The sequence below is a fragment of the Gymnoscopelus microlampas genome, assembly GCF_963454915.1.
Source record: "Gymnoscopelus microlampas genome assembly, chromosome: 21".
Taxonomy (NCBI): domain Eukaryota; kingdom Metazoa; phylum Chordata; class Actinopteri; order Myctophiformes; family Myctophidae; genus Gymnoscopelus; species Gymnoscopelus microlampas.
This window is the reverse complement of record NC_139958.1, coordinates 25,336,141-25,351,672: the sequence shown is the minus strand read 5'-3', so window position 1 is coordinate 25,351,672 and position 15,532 is coordinate 25,336,141.

The following is a 15,532-nucleotide window of genomic DNA, read 5'->3' as shown; positions in this document are numbered from 1 at the left end:
GGCCTATTGAGGCAGCGAATATCCATCCAGTGAGCTGCGTTTCTCTGGGCCGAAATGCCTGTTTGATATGGCAGAGGTCAAAGAAGAATGGCCAGACTGATTCGAACGAGCTTATAAATTAAAACCATACAGACATAGGCTACATTACAACCGAGGTGTGCCGGAGAAGAGCATTTCTGAACGCACAACGCGTTGATTCTTGGAGATAAAGGGCTAGCAGCAGAACTCCATGGTGCACCGGTTCAGCTGCTGCTGGTGGCATAATGTGTGGGGGATATTTTCGGATACAGGATAGGTGGGCACTAGGGACATCTGGGCACCTCGATGTAAAATTGGCTATTTTATCTCAAATGTAAAAATGTATATATATATATATATATATTGAAAAATGGCCTTAAGTAATGTAAAGTATAGGCTACATGATGTGATCATGCACAGCAGGCCCTACATCATTAGACTTAATTTTACCCCTCAACTTCTTGTTTTTGCCCCAAAATGACTGGTTTTGTAGCAATTGTAGAAATATTAGACCTTAATTGCGAATGTTTAAGCATGTTCTATCATGCATACTTTACTTAAGACCATTTTTTCATATATAATGTTTTTTTTTTTTTTTTTTACATTTTGGAAATTTTACATCGAGGTGCCCAGATGTCCCTAGTGCCCAGTCTGCCCACCTATCCTGTTATACCGTATTTTCTTGTCACACTTTGGGCCCGCGCCCCTTAGCCCCCTTGTGGTAGGCCTACCAACTAAGGCCACCATGTAGCCTTCAGGTCCACATCTTCTAACCACTTCCTTCCAGCAGCAGCAGCATAACAGTAAACACTCAAATAGTCTCAGACTGGAGCTTGAACTTGACAATGAGTTTGATGTAGCAGTGACCAGTCTAATGGCTTCCCACAGCCACCAGAGGTAAATGCTTCGGTCTGAGCACCTCTTGGATGTGGTATGGTGGAATGGGAGATTTGCATTGTGGGGACGTGGGGTGTAGCCATACTGTGCACTGCAGCCGAGGAATGTGCAGCACCTGCGATGCTGTCATGTCAGATATCGGTATGGACCAAAGTATACTGTATATATATATATATGTGACATGTTTCCAGCACCTTGTTGAATCTAGGCCACGACGGATGAAGCCAGTCCGGTAGCAAGGTGTAACCTATTAGACTAATTGACACAGGAAGAGTGTGCGTTAAGGAATGTGCACCTCGATGTTAAATTGGTCAAAATTGGCTATTCTTTTCAAAATGTAAAAAATAAAGAATTTGGAAAAGGGTCTTTGTAAATGTAAAGTAAGCTATACATGATTTGAACATGCATGGTAAGCTACACATCATTATCAGACTGACATAGCATACTCACCAACTTATTGTTTATGCCCAAAATTACTGGTTAGGCCTAGTTTTCTAGCAATTGTAGAAATAGTAGGCTAATATAGGCCTTAATTGTCGAATGTACTGTATACTTTACATTACTTAAGATCATTTTCCAAATATTTTATTGTTTAACATTTTGGGAACAATAGCCAATTTAACATCAAGGTGCCCACTCTTCCTGTTACCATAATTAAGGGCCTACGAGAGTATAGCCTGGCTATCCAGGTATGGGCTATAAAACGGATAGGCCTAAAATGCAGCCCAGCTACTTAACCCCTTTAGGCCAGTGGTCCTCAACCAGTGGTCCGGGGACCACCAGTGGTCCTTGAGGGGGTTGCAGGTGGTCCCCAGCTAAATGATGGAGAGCTGGTAACCAAATGTACCATTATAGATCTTTAACTCTTGTGAGCGTAAAATGAAACCAAATGGACCCGTAAGGGTCCAGTTGGTTTCATTGTATGCTCTCAAGAGTAACATTATTGTTAAAACATCTGCATTATTATTATTATTATTATTGTTATTATTATTATTATTTTGATCAATGTTGGCCTGTTATCGGATCTCTCATATGGTACCAACATCAACACAGCATGGAATTGTGGACAAAATCCTATATCCAACGATAACAAAATATTTTAAGTCTTGTGTCTAAAAGTCTAAAGCTCATCAAATGGTGGTCCGTGGCTCAAATGCCGAATAAATAATGGACCTTTACATGAAAGGGGTTGAAACCCACTGCTTTAAGCCTACAATGCAATACAGAACATCAACCATAGCAGTTAGGCTATCACATAGTAATCATTCTGAGGCCGCTTGTTTCAATAAAGTAGGCCTAGGTCTATGCCCACGTCTTAATCACAGAAGTTTCATAATCGCATCCGCATGCTAAATTTGAATCTGAATAACATGGTCATATCAGCCTATACTCGATATTGCCTAAACAATACACATTGATATAAAATACTATTTGTCATTGCGAGTGTGTTTCACGCAGATATAGGCTTATGCCTAATGCTAATCTAATTTGTGTTTATCCTACAAACTTAAAGTGATTGTAATAGTCTATTAGTAAAACTGAGCAAAGCTGAAGGTCTGTGAGTCAAACGGAACATTGTAATAGGCCCTTATAGGAAATGTATTTTGCTGCCACATACATCATAGAATAGGTCTACATTCAGTAAATGCAATTCTCTTTAGCCCTTAGATTTGTTTAAGTCATTGAAGCTTCCACCGTTTTGGTAAAGGTTTGTGTTTATACACAAACCTTACATATTTCTTTTTAAGGCAAAATCGCATGACGACTTAATTGGACAGAATAGACAACTGACTGTACTGCACAGCATGAACATGGTTGATTCAGTACAATGGACCATCATATTGGTGTGGACACGTGTTTGTGGGCCTATTGTACATTATTAAAAAAAAGCAGCCTCCACACTTTGCCTCTCTTTCTGTCTGTCTGTCTGTCTGTCTGTCTGTCTGTCTGTCTGTCTGTCTGTCTTAACATAAATACAAATACTATTCTTTAAAAAAAAACATATTACTTTTTGTTTCGATTATTGAATATGGCAGATTATTTATATTTCTGGTCATTTTAGGTATTCAAATTCCAAAATTAATGAAAGGAGAAATTAGGAAGATCAATAACCATCACCAATAAGTATCCCACGTGATTTGTCTGTGACGCTATTTAGCTTCACACAGATTTGGCACCAGCGTCATCGAAGCTCATGTTATTACATGACTATTTTTTAAGGACAATCTTTCATTGATACAACAACAGCCTTCCCTTTTGCAAACGGTCTCTGACTATATCATGCCTTATATCTCACAATTAGGCCCATTAGAAATGCATGTGCCTTATACAGGATGTGGACTAAAATAATCTAGAATAACATGAATGTACCTCAATGGTTTTAATTGATACATCATGTAACTGAACACATAGCCTGTCGTTTTGGCTGCTATAGCATATTTAAAAATTAATTTGGTTTTCAATGATGTTTTCCTTGTTAGACCTGGCCCATACCCCTCTGTCAGCCCCCTATCGTAGGCCTCCCTCAGTCCCTCTATGGAGAGTCAAGTAACTGTATTGTACAATTTGTCAAACAGTCGACACATCCATGCTACTACTAGACGATATTTATATTTAAAATAAACAGACCTGTCACTTGATTCTTTCTTTTATTTATTTTTTACACAAAGTGTATTAAAGAAAACTTGGGCCTACCATAACGCACACTGTGAGAAACACATTACACGAGGCAGAATAAGGTTTACTCCACTTTATTGGCCCAATATCGTGTTATAACATGCAAATCAGAATTCGTTTCCTACTGTCACAATTAAATGAAATTAGATTGCAGTCCTACCTAGCTGTGTTTCCTGAAAGAAAGCCATGTAATCTTGTTGAGTGGCGGCTGGACATGATGAATTGGAGTCTACAGCAACAGATGTCCATACACAATTCTTGGGATATAGATTGACGCTTTACTCGAGAATTGCGTTTGGACAATCAGTCGCTAAAGACTCAGAAAGTAGTCTCAAAACATTAAAAAGAAGCGATTCATGCATTTAATTCAGTGGTTCTCAAACTGTTTCATGTCAAGGACCCCCACAATTATATGTATTTGGCCACGGACCCCATCTCAAAATATTTTGTTCCAGGGACCCCCAGAAGCAAATATTTGGGTTAAAAATGTACAAATATATATATATATTTTTTTTCAAAGATTTGCCAACATTTTCGCAAAAGTAGCCTATTCAATAATGGTTAAAGTGGTTAAAATGATTTGTGACGCTATATTAGCTTATTTAGCTGGGGACCCTCTGGTACCCCGCCAAGGACCCCTGGGGGTCCCCGTACCCCACTTTGAGAACCAATGATTTAATTAGCCTCTGTGTCCCAGTAGTGATGCAAATGCTGCAGTTTGCACCTGCTTCGATTGCTGAAATAACTAATAACTATAACATGTTAATTTCTGATAGGCCTACTTTCGATTGAAGGACATCGAAAGGTTCTATAAAGTTATTTTTGTTTTTGCTTTTGTTTGGCTGTTGTTGTTGTTGTTGTTTGTTTGTTTTTGTTTTTGTTTGGTTGTTGTTGTTTTTTTTTTGGGGGGGGGGGGTATAGCACTACATTTGACATGTAGCCTAGTGCATTCTCAAAGTGGGGTCCGGGGACCCCCAGGGGTCCTTGGCGGGGTACCAGGGGGTCCCCCGCTAAATAAGTTAATATAGCGTCCCTATCATTTTAACCACTTTAACCATTATTGTATACTTTGGCTATTCAAAAATAGCAGATACGAGCTCATATAGCTCGGCACCGAGTGCTGTGCTATGATGAGCTTGTAGATCGGCTATTTTTGAAAAATCGTGAAAGTTTGCACAAATCTTTGAATATATCTAGGTATACATTTTTAAAGCCAACATTTGTAACTCAAATCTTTGTTTCTGGGGGTCACTGGAACAAAATATTTTGAGATGGGCGTCCGTGGCCAAATACATATCATTTTGGGGGTCCTTGACATAACAAAGTTTGAGAACCACTGTCCTAGTGTACCCCCTAAGTACACACACACACACACACACACACACACACACACACACACACACACACACACACACACACACTAAACGTAAAACATATAGGCAGCTATTATTAGCTATTATGCAATGTTGTTTGCATCACTTATTTAGGTTATTATGTTCTTTTAAATAAATGTGAAATGCACGCATACTATTTTACTGGCTATAGGCCTACTTAATTTGGTCTACTTCTGTCAAATTGTTAATTCTTGAAAGACGTATTTGGCTGCATGGGGGTAAAGTTAACCCCAACTGTGTGTCTGGATTTCTGGGGCCTATACAGTACACGATGGCTGAATGGTCATTGCATGTTAAACAAGATGCCATTAACTCGCTTTAACTGTGTCGAGGAGACTGCATAATAACACAGATGTATTAGCTAAACAAGACTTCCTCCCTTAAAAGTCCAAAGAGCTCGCACGATCCGAGGAATATCGCTATGTCTGCACCTGTAGTTTCCCCCATCGCGTGTCATCGAGAGATGAAGCAAGAAGAACGAACACCAGTAATAATCACACAGCTTTCCACACAGACACGATCAAAACATCCATGTCCTTTCTCTTTAAAATATACAAAATAAAAATGAAAAATGTAACAACTTGGACAGGGATGAGTTCGGAGTTGCTACATCTATAGCAGTTTGAGCTGTAAGGGTAGCGGATGAAATCGAGGAGGAGAGAAAAAAAAAGAGGAAAATCCGTTAGTTCCTGTGCGTCCTTGGCTCAATTCCCACGACGTGCGCCGTGGGCATGAATCTATCCTCCGTCCAAGAGCCTCCAGCTATAGATGACACAACGGATCAGAAGAGAAGAGGAGATAGTAGTATATGGCTTAACATGGTCGGTGTGTGGAAGAGCAGGTTGGTAATCGCGGTGCTGCTATAGGCTATTAGACTCCTCAGCAGCATATGAGTGGATGGAGGGGATCTGTGGCTGTCTAGCCTACAGCTCTCTGCCCTCCTGGCTTCTCTTCGGCTGCTCTAACAATAGCCTACCCTGGTAACCCTGCTACTCCTGCTACTCCTCCTGCTCCTCCGATGGACACAGAGAGAGAGAGAGAAAGAGGGAGAGAGAGAGAGAGAGAGAGAGAGAGAGAGAGAGAGAGAGAGAGAGAGAGAGAGAGAGAGAGAGTGGGGAAGGTCTTCGCTTGGTACTGAATTTGAATAACACCACGGGGTGATAAATGTCCATTGTGCTGCTGAAGTAATGAATCTCCGCTGTCCTCTGTGACACACACACACACACACACACACACACACACACACACACACACACACACACACACACACACACACACCACGCACGCACATGCACGCACGCACGCGCACGCGCACACACACACACACACACACACACACACACACACACACACACACACACACACACACACACACACACACACACACACACACAGGCCAGCAGCTGCGATCGAGGGACCAGCATCCCCTCTTAAAGACACAACAGCCCCATTTTCTACCCAAAAGAGATTACAATCCCAACACTGTTTACTCACTGCATGACGTTTGTGTTTCTCTTGCTTCCTCTCTTGTGTGAGCAAACACTAGTGCAACGCCGTAACCAGGCACTTGGACATAAAGCCTTCCTTCAATGCCATGTCCAACCATTTTTACAGAAACTCAGACATTATTTTAGCCTATACCAGGGGTCTTCAACGTTTTTCTGCCCAAGGACTCCCTAACTGAAAGAGAGATGAAGCAGGGACCCCCCCACTACAGGCTACTGTATAAAATTGTATTTTCATAGATTTCATAGACCAACACCAAACCTCTTTGCCGAAAATAGATGATCTACAAGCTCACAACTGGAGGCGTTGTGAGCTTGTAGATCTGCTATTTTTGACATAAGTTCTCAGAATAGGGGTAATAGGGTTCAAGTGGTTAATGTAAAAATAAATAAAAAATCTAATCACACAAAGATTTGGCGGTCCCCCTGTAGTAACTCTGGGGAACCCCAAGGGGTCCCGGACCCCCTATTGAAGACCCCTGGCCTATACGAAGCCGGAGCGCCAGAAGTGAAATTGGATGGTGCCCATGTATTAAACATGATTGGGAGGCCACCACCAGTTCAGTTTTTTAGTAAATTACACAATTATGAATTTCTATAAAAGTCAATGGCACTATACAGGACAATGAGGTCATAGATTATCTTAGTCACAATTCTTTTCCATTTGCTCATTGTGTTTATTAAGAATGCACATGTGAAAATAGGCTATAGGCTACTCCTACTAACCGGTCTGGGCTGCAGATCTCATCTTTGTATAAAAAAACGTTTATATTTTAGTAAAAAAAAATGCTTTTTATACATTTTTAAAAAATTACAAATTACACTAAAGATCCCCAGACCATTATATTTACCATTATATTTTAATTTAGTTATTTTTCAATGGTGAACTACTTTTAATCAATTATTGTAATCAATATAGCAATGATATGAGATTTAAAAAAACATTGTTTGGATTCAGTGGACATTTAGTCCAGTTTTTACCACATGGATTATGGATCTCTCTCTCTCTCTCTCTCTCTCTCTCTCTCTCTCTCTCTCTCTCTCTCTCTCTCTCTCTCTCTCTCTCTCTCTCTCTCTCTCTCTCTAATAAATCATCCCCAGCTGATCCCGCCCTGGGTGCAGGGGTCCTCCTGCTTAAAGCTGAATCCGTTTTTTCCCCTTTCATCCGTGTGAAGTAGTAGAGTTAACCTCTCCTGATCCGCAGGGCCAGAGCCCCTCTCAGGCTCAGCGCGCCATTCATTCATTCATTCATTCATTCATTCATTCATTCATTCATTCATTCATTCATGTGTTCTTCCAGCCAGTCATTCATTGCTCTTTTGAACGCTTTAAGCAAACCCTCTCTCCTGTCCTCTCCTCTCCTTCTCTGCATCGTCCTGTGTGAGGGTTTGTTTTCTCTCCCTATAATATAGACCTATATACCTGGGCATTCTCAAGCTATGACTCTCGGGGCTATGGTTATTATTAGCCTCGGCCTACAACGAGGCAACACAAAAGTATGTTGTTCATATGAACTGAGGTGCTTTTGAAGGCCCTATTGCCTTTTTTGTATTTATATTAAAGATGCTGTAGCCTATGTGATATTCTTTTGGTTTAAACAAAAGGTTTTTGTTGAAAAAACAACAACAAAAAAACATTGCTATAGAGTGTTTGTTCAACCATCTCTCCAGCTCTTTAATAAGCAGAAAACACATTTTCAGGCGGGTCACCAATTTCATTAAAATCAGGAAAGAGTACTCATAAAATTGTTACATTGTTCCAATTTAATATTATCTGCTCTTTTTTTGTTTTAGTTTTTTGTTTCACCAGCACTTTCACTTGTTTATCCTGTATCCTGTATGAGTTCTCTCTCCTGATTGGATGAAATTGGTATCCTGACCTTTACTAAAGCTGGAGAGACAGGGGGACCCCTGTTACTTAACAAACAATATAGCAATGATTACCATGGGAATATAGAGCTATTTCACACTTGTTTTATTAACAAAAACATATCACTTACTCCACAAATGTATATGAAGCATTTTAAGTGCAATGTGGAGAAGCATATAGTGTCAAAAAGGTCAGATGTATTGGCAAAATAATTCGACTTTGACATTTTAGGCCTCCATGTGGGCTGAGTTTGCCCACTCCGATCAACTCATCAGCCTGTGAGAAACACAATCATAATAGTGGATGTCAACTCTGACATTGTGAGCATAAAAAGGAAATTAAAAGCCTGGTTAATGCCAACACAGAAATAGCTCCATGCAGCATTGTCCAGTTGAAATAGTCCCTTTTTTTATCTCAGTGGGAGCAGTTAGCTTTCATGATTGCTATTAAGCTGTGGTAGGGGTGTGTGTGTGTGTGTGTGTGTGTGTGTGTGTGTGTGTGTGTGTGTGTGTGTGTGTGTGTGTGTGTGTGTGTGTGTGTGTGTGTGTGTGTGTGTGTGTGTGTGTGTGTGTGTGTGTGTACACAAACAGTAGGGGACCAGTGCACTCTAGCAGGGCCGCTGTGCTTTCCTCCATTCACAAATCAATGTTTAACCCGCTGGCTAAAAGGCCTGGCAGGGGAGAAGGAGGCCCGATCAGTGTGGTAGGCTATGAAACCGTCCCGTCGAGAGATGGAGAGGACAGAGGAGAGAGCGGACAAAGGGAACAGGGGAATTCCTTAAATAAACCTCCCCTGGTGCTTGATTTGAACCCCGTCGTAGGACAGTGTCGCATGCCAAAAACAGCCAATCTACAAGCTCTGCTATTTTTTTGCCATGAGACACCGTCGTACGAAGGTGTATAAATCATGCTTGTTGCCCCTCATGAAGGCATCTCCCTCCTGCTGCTAGGGCACAGCTATAGAGGATGTAGAGGAGATCAGAGGAATTTGAGAAGCATAAACATGGTGAGGACAGAGAGCAAACAGGGGACGTTTATTGGTAGGCTACTGCAACATATTTCTCAATTCACACTATAGTAACGAATGTGGGCAAAGGCGTGTTGCCCGTTTGACGCGGTGGGACTCCACCGTCACGTTTTTCAAGGCCGCCGCCCACTGGAACACGGAAGTGCTGTTCTCATTCCCAACCTGTAATAGGTTGACACTTATTATGGGATAGTTCACCCCCAAAATGACTTTTTTTCTATCGATTAGTCACCCCATGGAGACTTCAATTCATGGATATTTCTTTTGTTTTTGTCGCATTCCTTAGCCAATAATTTGATGTCCGGCAGCGGTTTTGGTAGGAGACACAAAGAGTCTCTGTCAGGAATGACTTCGAAGGACCCAAAAGCAGTACGACCAATGATCAAAGTTCAAAGGTTTTGAGGTTTATTAACCAAAGTTATGCAACCCATAAAATGGGGATGGCAAAACAGGAACAGAATATACAGATGGCTTTCAGCCTAAGTACAGCACTAACATCAAACGACGACCTAACAAGGAACTATATAAACAGGGGAATATATATAGACACAGGGTTAACTGGACACAGGTGAACACAAGACAAATCAACACAAGGATTGGCTGGGGCACAACAGGACACAGGTGTAGAATAATTCTAAATCAAGGGTAAGTGAGACAAGACAGGAAACAGCAAAAAAGGCAGACAGGAAACAATACTACAAAATAAGGTACACAACATCAGGACAAAAGGCAACAGAGTAACAACAATACAAATAGAACATGCAGTAAGCAGAACATACAATAAGCAGAATACAGAACATGCAGTATGCACTTTAGGCCTAACCGGCCTAAAGTGTCCACGCCCAAATAAGGGCATTCAAGGTCTAAATAATAAAGTCGGCCTAACCGGCCTAAAGTGTCCACGACCATATAAGGGCATTCAAGGTCTAAATAATAAGGTCAAAGTCCACAGTCTCCTTTGTGTCTCCTACCGGAACCACATCAAATTATTGGCTTAGGAATGCAACAAAAACTAAATAATGTCCATGAATTCAAGTCTCCATGGGGTGACTAATCGATAGAAAAAAGTTAAAAAAATATCCATTTAAAACAAGGCATGTGCATTATCAGAAGCGGACTTGAGCCCTGTGAGGCACCCCCGAGCGAGCCGCCAGACGAGCGAGTGGCCTCGCAGAGTGGTGCGAAGCCAATTTCTGCAGACTCAGTGCTGTTCGAGTTGCATGGAACCATAAGTCATCCCTCCTTGTCAACATGTGACTAGATAGGACCGTCCCACTGCGTCAACGTCTAACGCACGGTCCTGTCGCGTCTAATGGGTGCTGCATGGTCAAATCCTGTCCCAACGTGTCACCTGTTTGATGCAACAGGAGTGAACTACTGCAGTAGCATACTGTATCCTACAGTAGAAGACTAGCCAGACATCTTTCTAACCTGTGCCATATTCATACTAATTTCCCACGTTAATTTAGTAATTCCTAAAGGGGTGCAAAAACAATGCAGCAGGATTACAACAAGAAAGTAAAAACATAATTTGTGAGAAAAGGTTGGCAGTGAAAAGGATTGAAGCCACATTTTCACTGAATTACGATGCAAAACATGCAACCCATCGCTTGTAAATCAGTCGTTTTAATGAGCAACACCATCGTGTTCAGTGGTTACTATTTGGTTTTTAGGGTAGGCTACATGACACAGATTAAACTTTTTAGTGGCCAGCATTTCTGACAGTTATATTTTGTATGACTTAAATACATTCACTACAATACATAACAATACTAATAATATCATCCAGTGTTAACATGCATGCTGTCCAGCCATAGTTTAGCCATGTTCCGTCGACTGAAAAAGTTGCTTGTAGTTGTGGTTTTGAGGATGGAGGTATGGGAAGTGTGGAATTACAAAAAATGTTCTCATGCTGTTTCCATTTGTAGTTTGCTATTGAAGATCACCCATCAATAAAGAATGACAATTAAAAATCCATTGATTATACATTGTAATAATAATAAATAAATGCATCTTAGTTTCCCACCTAATTTCCTAAAAAGTCGACTTTTTAAGTATCATTTTCATAATGTATGGTTAATGTATGTAATTTGAATTGGTGGGGATCTGTGGTGAATGACGCATAGTAAGAGAGTCTTGGAGAATCACTAATGCTTAATTTGAACAATGGATTATTAATTAAGCATACGGTTGCAAAAGATCGCAAAAAAATGATTTCTCTCAAGTAAGCAGGGAATCCACAAACAGATCTGTTTTCAGAAGAGCATCGAGCTGTCCTGCAGCTCCCTTCTCACCTTTATTGCCCCAAACCCCCCCACCCACACACACAGTTACACACACACACACCCACACACACACCCACACACCCACACCCACACACACACACACACACACACACACACACACACACACACACACACACACACACACACACACACTTACAACCACACACGCATGCACGCCTACCTTCCCCCTCCAAGCATGCTTCTGCCTAAACAGCCCCCAGAATTCTTTGACAGTGGCTGCACTGTTGCTTGGCAACGAGGCGACGGACAGCGTCATCCACAGCAAGGCAGAGGAGATGAGAAGGAGTGGGAACACTACAGCAATCTCACATGACTTGGTACATATCGTCTGTGTGAAAACCTTGTATGTCCAAAACTGTTGCTTCTCAGCAAATGGAAAAAAAGAATAACCTGTGTTCCAATGGATCCAATGTAGTTATTAGGCCTTATTTAGTCACAAGCTCTTGTTAATACTTTACATTTTTTTCCAATATCCATGAAACCCAGAGACAGACTAAACCACTTTCACTGACAACATAGCAAAAATAGAAGATCGACAAGCTCCCAAAGCATCGCATCACGACTCGTTGTGACTCTTATAAGGGTCCATTTGCTGCCAGTGTACAGTCCCTGACTTATAGACCCAAAAGGGTCCATTGTCGATGTTGCTGTAGCCTACAGATAGAAACAAATGTATTCAACATACATTTCCATGAATAGCTACGCTGTGTGTCCCACGGAACAGGAAATAATAAATTAATTTACTAAGAACAAATTTGAGGTACTTTTAAGATTTATTTTTGGGCTTAATGCCTTTACTGTGATGGGACAGCAGGCTGACAGGAAACGGGGAGATATGGGGAGTGACATGCAGCAAAGGCTGTCGGGATCAGGACTTGAACCCGCGACACACTGTCAGGCTATACTGAGTCTAGGTGCCTGGACCGCTGCGCCAGTAATCCAGGCCAATTTGTCTTTACTTGAGTATTAAAATGTACCCCACCACATCTCAGATGTAAATATACAGTTATTTGAAAAATGTAGTTACAAGTTACTTTGTTGATTTAGATTATCATTGCAAAACATACATCAAACAATTAAGCCCTATTTCATAGTTAATCTATTTGAAATGTAGCCGATCTACAAGCTCACAACGTGGCGTGATGTGACCGGTGTGAGCTTGTAAGTTTGACAAATTTGCAAACATGTTAGTTACTTTTGTACTGTAAGTATATTCTGAACCTGGAACCAAGCCATCCAGGCTCCTGGTGAATCGTGAGCATACAAGATGTATAATATTTAAGAAGGCGCTCGGGTGGTGCAGTGGTAAAGTCCCTGCCTACCACCACGGGGGTTGTGGGTTCGATTCCACCGTGGTGCATCCGGCTTTGTCGGGCGTCTATACTACACAATTGATGATGATGATGATAAGGAAGAGGATGAGGTGGAGATCGATGATGAGATGGATGATACTGATCAGTGAAATTGTGTTTTGATTACTTAAGAAAGTTACATTATGCCTAAACATGAGCCAGAAATGTGATATTTGTGTGTTTTTCACCAATAAAGAATGGTTACCATGTCAGTGACCTTTCCATTAGATTCCTTGTGTTCAAATTATGAAAAAGTGGGTTTATTTGTCTTAACTAATCTTAACTAGACACCAAGGGTCAGTGGTGTGTTCCACCGTGTTACGTTATGTAGTGTGACCTGCAGAGCATTTTCGTAGCCAAGCGTAGCCCTCTACTAACCATTTCATCCTTTGAAAACGGGCTAGTGTAGCTCCACGACCATGTGCATGTCGTGCAGGGAATAATTATCGTATCCCTCCAAAAAAAAATAGAACACACCACTGATAAGGGTTTATAAATAACATGTGGCAAAAAAGAATACACCTTAAGTATTTACTACAAGGAGAAATATAGATGTGATTTGAACATTTTCTGTTAGTTTCTGTCCTGAAATAGAGTCAAGACGTGCTTGAATATGAATAATAACCACTTGAATGAATTCCTTGGGTCAAAATTATATATATAAATGTGTTCATTTGTTTCTGTATGTTGTTTATAAGAGTTATGGTATTTTCTATATCTCCATCTTATGGTTCGGGTTGGGGATAGGTGGAGGAAAGGGTTAAAATTACCTGGGCAACAAGAAGAAATCTTAACTAGACACCATAAAGGGTCCTAAAAAAACAGGTTACAAAAACACGTCATTCGGGTGCACTGCTGGGGGAGCCTCTCCCCTGCCCTACTATCCATATCCGCTCTAGACCCAGACTGGATCCGGATCAGCAACCTGCAAAGCGACTTGATCCCAGTCTAAGGCTTAAGTGGTTAAGTTCCAGAGCGATAATCTTTGAGTCTCAATTCCGTTGTTCATATACTGTTGGGTATATCATCAGGGATCTAAAACACAAGTAGGCTTACCATCATTAATAATAGCATAATAGAATATATGGTCATTGGTCACAATCACAAAAAAAATCTTTCTGTTGAGATTTATGGTTTTTAATTGGCATTTTCATTTTAACGTATATACGTAACCATGGAAGTACAGGTATTTAAAAAGTGATCTGTTCTCTTCCATGTTCTTAATACTTTATTTGAATCAAGTCGCAGTGCCTCTCAAATTACCTCATGTAGTATTTAGCAAGGGTGTCAATCCCCTCATGCTGACCAGTGGTGTACCTTAGAGACTGGAACTGAAGGACACGGGTCATTTTTTTTACTGAAGCAATTCAGTTAAAGTGCTTGGGTCAAACAGCAGTATTGGCCACTTGGGGTAAAAAATGCCAAGCCTACTGGCCCAGCGGTCAATTTATCCATACTGCTGCTGGCTCCTAAACATCCCTCCTTCATAATGCTCACTGTGTCCTGAACTAGGCTTTACATGTAATGGGATTACAGTTGGCTCCATGAAAAACTGATGACCATGATTGGTTAGTTGCTGTATCGAAATCCAGTAAACAAATTCTAAATAAGTTTGATTAAATAACACTTTTCCTGTTGAACTTGGACATATTAATAAGGGGAGTATGCCATTTTGATGGAAACGTCATTGGCAAACATGGTTGTTGACAGAACCGTGGATATGTATGACAATAGAAATCAATATTAAATTTGATTGCCAGTTCTATACATTTTAAGGTAAATTAACTTTCGGGTAATCAAGAGTAATTACATTTGATTACTCTTCAGAAAGCTGTCATGGCAAATAATGTAGGACTGATACTGGATAATGTATCATCTTTTATAATGAATTTATGCAGTGCTTTGAGTAGAGTCTTAATAACCGTTTTAGTAAATATGTGTCACTCACTCCCCTGAAAAGACCGGTTGCATTGTTTCAACCATGTCCCTTGCGTGCACAGACAAACACTATAATAAGAGGCAACGGTAGGAATGGAAAGAATAAAAAAATGTAACATCTCTCCTTAGAAAAGTAAAGCACTGGTTCTCAAACAGGACCCTTGTGTTTGGGCACGGACCCCCTTTTGAAAAGATTGTGTGCCAGGGACCCCCACAAGATAAGACTTGTAAAGATTTCTCTCTTTAAAAAGGGGATATGCAGTGATCTACATTAAACTGTTCCTCATTTTGCTGGGGACCCACTGGAACCCCCTTCATGACCCTTAGGGGTCCCCAGACCCCACTTTGAGAACCACTGAAGGAAAGGAAAGGAAAGGAAATGAAAGGAAAGGAAAGGAAAGGAAAGGAAAGGAAAGGAAAGGAAAGGAAAGGAAAGGTGGTGAGAATACAGGAAAGGAAACGAAATGAATGGAAAAGAGAGGAAAGGAAACGAGATTACAGGACAGGAAAGAAAGGGAAAGGAGAGGCAAGCCTGCTCTTGTTGCTGACTA